This window comes from Xiphophorus hellerii, chromosome 7 (assembly GCF_003331165.1).
Source record: "Xiphophorus hellerii strain 12219 chromosome 7, Xiphophorus_hellerii-4.1, whole genome shotgun sequence".
Lineage (NCBI taxonomy): Eukaryota > Metazoa > Chordata > Actinopteri > Cyprinodontiformes > Poeciliidae > Xiphophorus > Xiphophorus hellerii.
In genome coordinates this window covers 21,487,983-21,498,668 of record NC_045678.1, presented here as the reverse complement: position 1 = coordinate 21,498,668, position 10,686 = coordinate 21,487,983, and the positions used below count along the sequence as shown (strand labels likewise).

Sequence of the window (10,686 nt, the reverse complement as noted above, 5' to 3'; positions counted from 1 at the left end):
ACTATTTTTTTTTAGTAATTCAGACATGGCTGATTCCTGGTTTGTGGATGTGAATCTGGTCAAATGTCAAGGACAACTATTTATTTTCATTGATGATATCCCATTTGAAGTTTATAGTGATCTGAGAATGTGTTTTAAATACACTGATCAAGTCTGCACATTTTACAGTTTAATTGATCCTTCAGTCTCCCTGTGAAGGACTCTTAGTTTCATTTAGTTCTAGTGCTAACTTGTGTTAGGAGTTAAGATTGACAGACCAGGTCTTGTGATGAAAGGTTAAATAGACAAAGGTTTTACATCTTAAGTTCATCTTGTCTCTAGCTGCATCTGAAAAATAAATTACCCTATTAGTCTCAAATAAAAAGCAAAGAGAACCACTACTGGCCACAAGAGGGGTCTATTGCTTCTCAAATCGGAGGCAAAACAAAATGAATCTAATAACATGCACTTTAACCTTAGTGGATATATTTAGCTTATTTGACCTAACTAAAAACACGCAAGTAACTGTTAATGTAGAAAGGCTTTAACATTTAATAATAATAGTGTTAAAAATAGGCTCAGTCAGCTTTTACCATGTTTATGTATTTTTACAGTTACACATTAGAGGGCGTACTTCTATCAAAGTTTGAAAAAATAGCTTACGTTTTGCCATGGACTTGCATCAGATAGTCAAGAGATATTTTTGTTGCGCCTCTAAGTCACCATATTTATAGTAAAAACAGTGCGGCAGAATAGTTTTGGATGAGCATATGTCAAAAATGATAATATTAAAAAGCAATAAAGAAAGAACTGTCAATAAAACGTCTGCTTTCATTATTTTTAACGGTGCATTAAATACATTACTTTAATGTTTTAAAATTATATAGGGCTCAATTAAGGTATATTTTCCAAAATTTAAAAATAAATGTATTTATTTATTGTCATGTGCCGTTTGATTTGCTATATTTGTAAGTATTATTTCAACATAATAAAAAAAAGGCTCATTATCATCATCATTAAATTTCTCAAGACAAACAGCTACACTTTAGTTGCCTTTTTTTCCACTATCAACGACGCTATGACGCGCCTGCCGACACAAGAAGTGCCAGTTTTATGGTCATAAAAATGTTTACGGTGATTGTCAGCATTGTCACATTTTATTGGTGCATGGAGCTGAATCGGCCGTCGGTGATTGCTGTCTTTCTAGCATTAATTTACATTAAAATTTTACTATTCTGTTTTTCTCATGCTACCGAAAATAAAAATGCAGACATATTTTGATTCAACCACTATGGTAGTTTCTAGCAAGAATGGCTCCTCCAGAGCACCGTAGTAACCTGTATAAACAGGAACCGGCACGCCTAGTTCCGGTATTACGGTAACTGAAAGGCTGCGGTGCCTCTGTGTCCGACAGACCGGTGTTTTACTGGAAGACGCCGAGCCGAACAGGTAAAGATTTTATACTTCTTTTAAACACTACCAGCGTTATAATGCAGCAGAAAACACAATTTGTAACTAAATTAAAAAGCCCAAGACATTGACATTGAGGCAATCTTACCATCCGACAATAAGTGAATGTTTTAAGGAGCTCAACCTCTTTGATGAGGTGGAGAAAAAAATGAGGCATTGTTCGTGCATAACAGAACTGGATCTCGGTTCTTGTGAGTGTATGTGTGGTGGTTCTGTGGTGCCATTCAGCTTTTAAAGGAACAATTCTGCGGCTTTAATCTGATGTGAAATCACTGCTGAGCAACAGATCTAGAAACCCAGATTCTGAGGTGGGAGAGACCTGCTGATTGACCTAATTGTCCTGTGTCTTATTGGTCCAATTATACGCAGTTTCTATGTGAGGAAATTAAATGATAAAAAAAAAAAATGTCTGCATTGGGCTTTGGAAAGGCTTCACCTACTGCGGTGCCTGCAGGAACTTGGCTGGCTGCGGTGGCACTGAATGACCATCGGGCTCCAGAGATTACATAGCACATTACACAAACATACAGCATAGAATGAATATGGATGTTAAAAACAAGTGCTTTAAACAAGTTGCTGGCTATAATTTTTTTTCGAATGACAGAGAAGCGAGAGAGGGAGAGAGCTGTAAAAACCAGTGCTGAGTCATATTGGCGTGCCCCACTGATTGATCACACATCCCAATAATCTGCATTTCTGCTATTGATATTTCCCATTCCATGTTAAACATCAGTAATATATAGCCTAATATTGTCAACATAATCTACTTCATTCTGAAATAAAATATGCCTTTTTCATACAGTGTTCCATTGTAAATCTAATGTAGCAAAATAAGGTAAGAAAGCCTGTAATTTACCCCGTCTGAGGTCAAATTGCTCCCCCTGAATGGATATTTGGTTAGCTCATACAAGATGGATTTCTCACTTAGAGCATGCCTGCTTCAGTCACATCTCATTTACATATTGGGGGCTGGGGGTTGGATATCGATTTCCCTTTGTGGAGTCCACTTGCTCCAGTGTCTGCACATACATTTAGATGCCTCATGCATTCAAGATGAGGGTGGGATTCGTAGAGTCCTGCAGATTGCCGAGCGCACCACGAAGGAATTTGTCTGGAGATTCTGGTTGAGTGTTCCACCTGCTTTCCTTTTTTGTGCTGGCAGCAATTTATCTAGGATTTTTTATTTTTTTTTATTTTTTCGCATGTTACACAATGCCATTAACATGAATGATCACAGCAAGTGGGTGTGATCCGCAGATGACCTGCATTAATCTCCTTTATTCAGTGTGCATTCATGTTTTATATATAAAAAATACTCTTCGGCAATGCAGTTAGATAAGAACTTGGTGAAATTCGGTGTGTCAAGCCAGTCAGGGTTTGTTTACTGTTTGTTTTTGCCTAAGTCCTAGAGGGGAACTGGATCTTTAAGATGTGCGTGCCAGATTTTACAATGTATTACGAGGTAGTCATACCCCTACAATTTTTCCATACTTGTCACATTTGATCCATGAATTTGTGTTTTAGTAGGATTTCAGATATAGGATCAACACAAAATGGCACAGAGGCGTGAAATGCAAAGAACATCATGCATGGTTTTCAGAATTTTTCATTAATTAAGTCTGAAAAGTGTGTCCATCTTCATCCCTGCGGTGGAGAAGTTCAGAGCAGAGTTGGGCTATGAAAGAGGGGTGCCTAAAATAGATGGTAAAATAAGACAGCTATTGCTGTGATGCAGACTGTTCACTAAGCAAAGGCATTTGTTTTTTGCCCCTCAAGTTGTGAGCCAGACACATAACTGAATATCCAATAACTAAACATAATCTGCTTTATAGCACAACCTCCTGGATCATCTTCTCTCAGTGGGAAACATGATTCTATAAAGATGTCCTTAAAACCTTTGCACACTATTTAGCTATTTTCTCTAGCATGAATGCATAAATATATGTATATTTTAGGTGAAATTCCAAAATTGGAAGCTTTACCAATTGACACTAAGTTCAATATCGCAAAATTACATTGGATGAGCTGTTTTTTAGTTTGCTACATGTCCCAAACCAAAGTTACTGGAATGAAAATATTCATTCCATTATTTGTTTCCTAACTTTCAGTATTGTAAAAATGTCTCAAGTCAAGCATCATTAGATGTTTATATTTTCCATTAAGCAGTCATAATTTATTGAAATTCTTAAATGATTTGTAAACGTTAGTCCAGATCTTCTGAAAATGTTCCAATTTTTTAGTTGTATATTCTTTAACATTTACTCATTGTGTAAAATAACTGAAATCATACTTTACACGTGTTTAGTCAATAAACATAAAATTATAAACAAACTGGATGATAATTAACTGCAACTTTAAAGGGGCCAGTGCCCATTTTGGTTATTTTCCATACAGTGCAAAAGGAAAAACTACAGTGCAGTTCTAGACTTTGATAAAATCATCTAGTAAGAACCTAAGCTGTCGAGTTACTGCATCACCCTGAATCATCATAGTCATTAGCTCAGTCACTTGTTGGAGTCAGCAGTCCAGGAAGAGGTGCCAGGTTGGTGTGGTAGCCATGCTGTCTGCCTGCTCACACTCAAGTAGTGGTAGTGCTTTACGTAAGATTGGTGTGTGAACAAGGCAACTTAATCCTAATTCTCAGTGATATGAATGACATAAAATCTGCCGGAAGACATAGAGAGACACAGACACTCACATGCACACACGGCTCTTGTTTGTCACATCTTGACACAATGCTGCATGTGCAGTTATCTCTGTGTGTGAGACAGAAGAAAGTGGGAAACAAATCTCTGTATAATGAAGAAAGGTTTTCAGTAGCAGCAGCACCAACACATTTTGTCACGCAACTAACATGTCTGCCACCTACCTGCTAGTCATTTACTACCGCTGCCTTTCTGGCTCAAATGTGTTTTTTTCCAGTTGTTATCTCAATGGTCAGTGTGGCTATGCAAGTAATGAGGTTACATTTTAAGGCTTCTTCAGTGTGAGAACACAGTTGTATCCTTTATTGGCAAATAAAACATTCGTTTCAAAATATTAAAAAAGATTCAATGCCTTGCAAACACATTCATAATCCTTCAGTTTTTTATATTATATGCTAGTACAACCATAAAATCAAATGTTCTGCTTTGGGTTTTAATGCAATAGATCAACACAAAGTAGCACATAATAGTCAAGTGGAAGAAAAAAATGCCATTAAGCTTCGTTTACTTATACAACACCAGAGTCAATCCTGTGCAGAACCAATCGTAAATGGGATGGTGAGACAGTGAACATAAATTTTCAAGCCTCATCACTTATCTTCAACTGTTTTTAGCGCCAGACTGATAGGCTATTTAAACAAATGGAAATGGTTTGATCTAAACCATTCTTTTGTAGATCTGGTTGGGTGTTTTAAGTTGTTCTCCTGAAAGAAGGTGGCCTTTAGCTTCAGGCTTATGTATTTTGCAGCTTAAAAAAGATTTTCTTCAATAATTCTTCTGTTTTTCGCTCTCTCCAGAGGAAATGTCTTCCTACAGAATGACACTGTCCCCACCATGTTCCATGTTTCACAGTGGGATGGTGTGTTTAGATTGAAAAACCCATCTAGGGACAAGTGCTGCGAATTAGCTATTGCTGTAAGCACTGTGACGCAAACATGAGACTGCGGTTCTGTTCAGTTTGTCTATGTCGATGTGTGTCTGTCCCTAACAAATAAACCTAAATAAATAAGTAAATTTAATGCTAGTTTTCAGTCACACATAAAACTTTGCTTGCAGGCCAAAAAAGTTTAACTTTGTGTGCATCTAACAAGAGGACAGATTTTTAACATGTCAGCTGTGTCCGATAATCACAAACAGTGTTCAGTGGTTTTTCTGATGCAAGATGTTTGTTTACCAAAGTTGTCTAACAAATCTCTGGGCCTTTCACAGAACATCTTGATTCATACAAAGGTGAGAATAAACACAGATGGACTTAATTTATCGTTAACTAAAGGCAATTATTTGCATTTGACTTTATCTAGGGGTATTATAGTAAAGGTAGGTGAATACAAAAATTCATGCCACACTTTTCAGTTATTTTTATTTGTAAACAAAAAAAGAAAAATATGTATTTTCCTTTCACTTCATAACTATAAGCTGCTTTGCTTTGGGTTACCCAATAAAACCTTCAATAAAATGCAATAACATATGTAGCTGTAACTTGACAAAATGCAAATACTCTATACTCTTTTAAAAGAGAGGAATACTTTTAAGAGCATTCAAATCTCTTAAAAGTATGGATACTTTTAAAAGAGACCATAAATATCTGAATATGTTTGTGGAAACAGGAACTGGGCAAAACCTTTACTAACAATTAACATGAAGGACAGGGTTTTGTTTTCTACTTTAATGCTTTTTGATTGTATTAAGTACAATTGGGAAAAAAAGAGACATCAAATAAATTATTTACCATTCGGCCTTGTTGTCTCTGCTAATGAAATGTGTTATTGTCTCTTGGACCCCATCGTCTCTTCTTGAATGTTCTGCTGTTTGGAAGAATAGTGTGTTCCTATAACTTCTATCAATATCTTCTTTATAGTTTGTCATTTTGGACCTAAATGTTGTTGCTTTGAATTTTATTTGGCTTTCAAGACAGTACTGAATTCTAATTTTAGCCTTTGGATTTTGCCAGAACAGCTTTTTTTTTTCATTTGTTCACCAGTGAAGCAAAGCTAATTATTGTTTCTCTATCATCCTCCCTCCCTCACTTGCATATTTTTAATTTTGAGTTCTACTCTGCACCCAAGTCTCTCAAAATGGTCTTAGCTGCAGAGCTAAAATCCAGGATTATTTCTCACACTAGGCACCTAAAGTAAATCTACCTTGTGTTCAAGGACAGAACATCCTAAAACAAAGTGGAAGGAGGAAGGGTAAAAGAGAAATGATGGATGTGGGTGCAGGACAGGGATTCATACATTCATCACAGCAATTTAATGCCTTTGCCAGTAAAAGCAGGAATACTATGGTTAGTATGTAGCAGATGTTTTGATGAGGCAGTCTAATTTGGCTGTGATGTAATAAACTGATTTGTACATTTTGATGTCAGGGGTAATTTAACTGGAACACGATCTGAAAGGCAACGTGTCAGCTAAGATCACCCCAAATGTTCGTAAAAAACTATTAAAATTTCTATTGAAGCTTGGTGCAGAATGCTGATCACTGGTGTATGTTGTACATTTGATTTAAAACAACTATTTTTATAGTATAAGTAAAATTACATGTTTAATTCTTTAGAACTGTCATATAGTTAAGCTAATAACTCCTACCTGATCAACACAGAAAATGGATGGCATTAGTTGTGATCTTTTTAGGTTAACCTTTAAATTTTCATACAGTGGAAAATGTTGACTTCATTTGTTTTGTTATTATCACCCTATCAGGGAAATGACCTGATAGGGCCCATTGTTTCTTTTATGACTTGTGGCATACAGTTGTCCGTATGTCCTCCAATGACCGGTTTATTAGATGAACAAAGGGTAGTATGTCTAACTGGCTAGGGGATTGCTGATCTTTATTTTATTTCATTCCAGTGGAACATCTGGGTTTAAGCCATCAGAGATCAGTTGTCAGGTCCCCTAAAATAAGTCCAGAATTTTGTTTAGAACTGTACTCAAATACTTTAATGCAGTTTTCACTCTGATATTTTCTTCATTTCTTTTCCCAAACTCTTTGACCATTTTTTGAAATTTTGGTTAATGTCATTTGTGTCATTTGCTGCTGTGATGCTCTGCCCAATTGGTTAACAGCTACCTTTACATGTAAAATTCATGTTCATGGCACTTGTTTTTGCTAGTTTGGATTTTATAAGGGCTGTTGAAGAGTGTGTGGGTGTAGAAATGCAGATAAATGGCCAGCCACTTTAACAATAACCCACAGAGGGTTGAAAATGGAGGAAAATCTCACGGCTGCAAATGGTTTACAGTAATCAAACTAGTTACATCAAATGTACCTCAGGATTTTTATTTTGGCAGTTTTAATACACCAAAAGGATTTCAAAATTATGTTCTATATGTTGAAAGCAAGTAAGCAAAATTTAAGTTCATACTCCTTGACAGTTTGCTATCTATATTCAATTCGAAATCGAACACACAGTGAACTATTTCGAGGTGGTTTAAGCAAAAAGAAAATTCAAATTGATATGATGATACATATCAAAATGCAATTAACATTTCTCCTGTTCACTGCTGTGTTATGCAACACTTTCACACTTCCCATCAAAGACCCAACACTCCTGAGATGAGTTCAAAGCAAGCCAGATTCCTTTTGAGCCAAAGAAATTCCCACAACCTTCTACATCCTTGTTAGCAAGTGTTTACTAGCTAAACAGATATCAGTCATGTACAGAGGGGTGAATATTCCCCAGCCAGACTTCCTTTCATCTCAGCCAAAATGACCAATTTTCACCCCTGTCTCTTGGTAAAATGTTGCCATGGTACACTTACTGAAGTCAAAAAATGATGCGTGGATAGGTTGGTTGGAAAATTGGGCTCATTTATAGGTATAAAATGAAAGGGCATTTGCACAGTGTGAATTCTCAGTTCCTAACGCTGAATATTTGCCTTTTATGGAGCCGCAATCAGATGGTTTATACTCAGACATATCTATTTATCTGTCAGTTTGTCTGAGAGAGAATGCAGATGGACATCCTGCTTGTGCTGATTCTGAATATTAACAAGCTTACATAAACTGCTCGGGCTACACACTCTGTCAGCCTAATTGCATTTCACATCAGTTTAGTGAACGGCTTTAATATTACTGCTCCTCTTAATGGCTTTTCTTGATGGAGCACAGAGGTTGATGGTGACGCCCCCCAAGGTCTGCAACGTGGACCAGACACAGAAGCTGCTAAATGAAGGCACCGCACTGCAATAAAATCTTTTTTTTTTTCTTTTTCGTCCAGCAGAGTAAACAAAGCATAGAGCACTTAACTGAACAACACATTAAGGGCTTTTTGTCCATTTGCATTAACACATCCTGAATAATGCCTGTTTAACAAAAAGACTGTTTGATAGGTGAAAAATAAACAGAAGACACCCAAGACCCTTTCAATTAGGGTGAGTCAGAAATCCATTTAATTACAATAACAAGTTGATTAAAACTACATCCCAAATTAATATGAAATGTCAATTTTCTTAGACATTATATTAAAGTAAGAATAGAACTTATATATTTTAAAAAGAAAACCTGTCCATTTAAATTTTGAGTAGACGTGGAACGTAGTGCAACTAAATGCATCCTAAATGCCAACAAACAGAAGTGATTTGTTTGTTCTTATACCATACCCCAAGAAACTGAAAAAGTCCAAGTTTTGATTTGAAGCAATTTAAGAATGTCTGTCAATATGGAGCTACTTGGAGAAACTAGGCACTTACCAAATTGATAGATCTTTTAAATAAGTTCGAGAACTTCTTTCCTAAGCCAGTTTGACTCTTGCTGGTGTGATGTTATAATAACAATAATAAAGCTAGATCAATTTGTTCATCACAGACATAGTAAAAGAAAAGTATACTGCATGTGTCGCGCCATATTGTCTCAGCTGTTATCCATTCTTCATTTTTGTTTATGTCTTTTTTTTCCCCAGCTTTCCCAGATTCCCACCATATTGTCGCTATTGTCGCCAGGCACTTTGCGACTTGTGTGATCTGCAGTTTTGAGCTTCTTGAGGATCTGTGGGAATTCCAGATGGAAAAGCTTGCAAGTTAGACATCAGAGGAGAACATGAATAATTCTTGAAATGTTTTGAAGTGTTGCATTTTATCTGCTTGACTGTCATCTTCAGGGAGGCAAGTCGCTCCTTTTCCAGTTATGTCACAAACGGTTGAGGAAATCCTGCACACAAAGTGAAAGCACACATTCACACAAATTAGCACATTTACATAAAAATATAAACACGTACACATAACCTGACAGGCAACTGAAGTATCTGAAAATTCCCGTCTTTTATTTTTTTTTTATGTGTTTGCTGTTGCTCAAATTTCAACAGGCTTTTACTCAGACTTTTATTCCGATATTGATTAAAAACAAATTATTATTTTTAAAGATCTAAAAGAAAAGCAGGCTTGAATAAGAATTATCATCAGCTTATTTTTTAAATGAGTCAAATCTCTCGGTACAAAGTAAAAACAAACAAAGCTTGTTCCACAGTCAAGGTGCAATATCCTGGAAAGTGTGATCACGTTGAAGTTTATACCTAGTCCTTTGGATTGCAAGTAGATTTCTTTTTGAGTATTTGAAAGTTGTAGTATGTGGATTTAAGACATCAGTAATGTAAGACAGAGCTAGGCGTTGCAGGAGAGCTCCTCTGTTTGTTCCAGTTAAAAGTCTTGCTGTTGAGTTTTAGTCCAACTGAAGGCAATCAAAGGTTTTTTTCTTTTTTGTTGTTGATACATGTGAAAAGTGCATAATAGTTTAGACCAGGGCAAATGGGAGCAGAAATAACCCTCTCAAGTTTTTGAGTGACACCAGCCTTCTTGGATTGAAAATATTTCTTAAATGATAAAAACAGTTTCAAATTATTTTGAGATATTTATTAGGATTTATAATCCTAGATCTACAGAATTTGACTTGACAGCTGAGTTAAAAAAATCTAGTCTTTTGTGATCAGTCATCTCAGTTTAAGGGAGTTACTATTATTAACAATTTGTAATTTACATTAAGTGTTCCAGTAATTTAGCAGCTCTAAGTGATGCCTAATAAATGATATTATGAAGTTTATTAATGATTGGTCCATGTGTACTAAAAATAAGATCACAAGCGTCAAACTCCAGTCATAGCTTTATATCATGAAGCTATGATATTATGATTATCATAGCTTATAATCATAATAAGCTATGATTATTTGGCTGAGAGGCACTTGAGATGGATTTCTAAAGAATAGCTTCAGAGAATGGGAGTTGTAAGAGGATTTAAAAACAATACTTTGTTTCTTTGAAACTTTCAGAAAGAAAGAGGTTGAGTGGATATCAACTGGACTTGAAGAAGGTTCTCTGTTTTTTAAAATGATGCTGATGTCCTTAAGATCTAGTGTGAAGGACTAACATAATTTAGAACATGATGAGACAAATAAAGAGAGAATTGGTGAAGGTTAAGAATTAGCTGTAAGATTCAACATTTCAATCTTGAAGGACGCCAGAAAGTTGTTGCATTCAGCCTTTGATAATGCAGATATGAGATGAGCTTGAGAAGAAACAATTGTGTCAAACAAAAGCTTTGA

The 10,686-nt window shown here is 35.9% G+C and overlaps 1 protein-coding gene across 1 annotated transcript in view; it reads left to right on the top strand.

Annotated features, from left to right (window-relative positions):
* Positions 1 to 1,343: 1,343 nt before the first annotated feature.
* The window catches only part of map2 (microtubule-associated protein 2), an 81,662-nt gene continuing 72,319 nt past the window's right edge, over positions 1,344 to 10,686 (top strand). Inside the window, exon 1 of the mRNA XM_032568157.1 lies at positions 1,344 to 1,428. The gene's annotated coding sequence lies outside the window, so the exon portion shown is untranslated. The remainder of the gene's footprint in view (positions 1,429 to 10,686) is intronic.